This window comes from Puma concolor, chromosome D1 (assembly GCF_028749965.1).
Source record: "Puma concolor isolate L17-30 chromosome D1, mPumCon1.1.hap2, whole genome shotgun sequence".
Classification (NCBI taxonomy): Eukaryota; Metazoa; Chordata; class Mammalia; order Carnivora; family Felidae; genus Puma; species Puma concolor.
This window is the reverse complement of record NC_141676.1, coordinates 23,363,947-23,366,900: the sequence shown is the minus strand read 5'-3', so window position 1 is coordinate 23,366,900 and position 2,954 is coordinate 23,363,947.

The window sequence follows — 2,954 nt, the reverse complement described above, 5'->3', positions numbered from 1 at the left end:
GACTGAGCCACCCCGGCACCCCATAAGATATAAGATCTCTTAATGTGGGTAAATAGTTCTGGTGTAAAATGATTTCTCCTTCATTGAATCTGTAGATCAATTTGGAGAAACTTGGCATCTTAAAATTGGCATTTCCCCATCTGTAAAGTGAGGACTGTCATGCCACTCTCCTGTCCCCCTGGGATTATCAAGAGGCTCTGAGAGGATGATTTGAGTCCCTAGACAGAGGAGAGGTGCTAGGAGGGAATGCCACCCTCCTCATTCCTCCCTCACCACTCACTGCAGCCTTCGCTATTTTCCAACAGTATGGGTCTCATGAATGAGATGTTCCATGCAGATGAAAACTGAAATTTTCCTCAGATACTGTAGCACTGCTGGTTGGAGTTAAGCATCTCTGGTCTTCAAGGTACCATGGGAGATGTGCCACTGCCCACATCACCCTATCATTCTTAGAATTCATCAATTCTCAATCTACTTTTACTAATTCCACTGGGTTTTTGCCCTCTACTGATTTTCTGTTTCATTGAGAGACTCTTGAATACCTGTTCACCTATCTATCAGGTACATTTACATGATAACATCCATAGCACATTTCCAAGAAACTAAAGTGCAAATAGGTAAATTGAAAGTTAATAAGTGAATTGAAAGCAATTTTCTAGAAGTAAACAAGACCAATTTTCTGTCAACAAGACCTGCTTTTAGGCTTCTCACAGTCTGTCTCAAAGTCTGTCATTCAAAAGTAGCTGGTATCGGGGCGCCTGGGTGGCGCAGTCGGTTAAGCGTCCGACTTCAGCCAGGTCACGATCTCGCGGTCCGTGAGTTCGAGCCCCGCGTCAGGCTCTGGGCTGATGGCTCGGAGCCTGGAGCCTGTTTCCAATTCTGTGTCTCCCTCTCTCTCTGCCCCTCCCCCGTTCATGCTCTGTCTCTCTCTGTCCCAAAAATAAATAAAAAACGTTGAAAAAAAAAATTAAAAAAAAAAAAAAAAACAAAAGTAGCTGGTATCAGTGTTAAGGAGTTTAATTGAGGGAGCAGGGTTTTTTTTTTAATAATAACACATTAGCTGAAAATAAGACCATAAACAAAAGAGATGATCTGGCTTTTAAGAAAACATCTTTAATGCATGGAGGGGTAGGAGGTTCCAGAGAGGGAATAATGACTGGAAAGGTCTTGAAAGCAAGGACTATGTTCTTGTTCATACTCTACTCACAGGTGACAGTTCAATGAGTCTGCTGAGGTTAGGTTGTGTAAGATTCCATTTGGTTCTTTGTACCTGCTGCCCATGCTACAACTCCATTAATATACTTTCAAAAGTTCACACTGCCAGTGAATTTCAAGATAAAAAGAAGAAAGGGGTACCTGGGTGGCTCAGTCGGTTAAGCGTCTGACTTTGGCTCAGGTCATGATCTCACGGTTTGTGAGTTCAAGCCCTGCATCGGGCTCTGTGCTGTCAGTACAGAGCCCACTTCAGATCCTCTGTCCCCCTTTCTCTCTCTTCCCCTCCCCTGCTGGTTCTCTCTCTCCATCTCTCTCAAAATAAATAAATAAACTGAAAAAAAAAGAAGAAAATATTAAAGTCCTTTGTGGCAGGAACAAAAGACTCATCAATCCTCCTAGGAAACACTTTATAGATGGTTGAGGACGAGGAAATTTCTAATGCAAAAAGCAAAAATAAAAGTGTAATATTCTAGAATTAATAATCTGGGGGATCTGTAGCATTTTTATTAGATTTAAATGAAATTTATTTACTTTAGAATTTTGATTTAAAGACTTACCAGCAGTAGCATGCAGCGCAAGCAAAAAACAAAAACAATGAAACTCAAATTATTTCATTTTATATATACTTATTTTGATTTTTATTCAAATTGTTACCACAATTAATGCTTGTGAATAATATTTTTGTATAATGACATATGAAGGGAATCCTCTCTGGTGGCATTTCATTTATTGTTTTCCCACTAATAAAAACTATCACTTATTAGTTCCTAATACCAACTGTTTTCCAAGTGTGCACATTATTTATTATAAATAACAACAATGTTTTACTAATAGGTTTTTAATGAGGAGTGAATAATTGCTCCATTAATATAAGCACACTACTATTTATTTTTCATGAACTTAATCCTCAACTTGTCTTGCAATCTTGTTATAGGATTCTAAATTATGTTTATTGGTTTTATTTTATATGCAAACAATAATCTTATAAATACATGTAAGTTTACACTCACTTTATGTGGCCCAAATTGCTGTATATTTTTCCAATCTTTGGAAATTGATCCTTGAATTATGTGATAATTACTATTCAGTGATAGGGTAATTATAGAGTAATTGCTAAGTCATTATTGAGTAATAACATTGTAACACCATGAAATTACAGGGTAGATAAATGCATGCCAATTTTTACATACTAAAGCACAATAAAATACAGAAAATCCAATAATTATATTTTGTTGCATTTAAGGAAGGTATATAATAAATCATACTAATCACTTTCAGCATTGAGATATATTAGTGAAATTGCTTCAAAATAAAACCTTTATTACTTTTCAGATGGAATCAACGGGCTTAATTTTTGTGGAAAAGTTTTAATGGTGAAGATAGAGTGTGAGATAAGCTTTTCTGTTTTCTTTTTAAATATTACTGTTCATATTACCTTGTACATTTAAGTAAATTGTATTACAAAGCACAAATGAGATTTCTTAGGAAAATAAACAGTGCTATTATTTTTAAAGTAGTTATCCACTGAATTGAGCACAAACTAGAAAGAACTAGCCTTTATCTTTCTAATTTATATTCTGAATTTACATACACATTCCCACTTGTATGAAACACACAAAAACATGCTTTTATGGGAAAAGCAGTTATTAAAACATCAACTGTATACTTTTGCAAGGCTTCAGTGTCATGAAAGGCAGAAAATTCTTGGAGAAATTACCTTAGATTAAGAGAGAATTAAA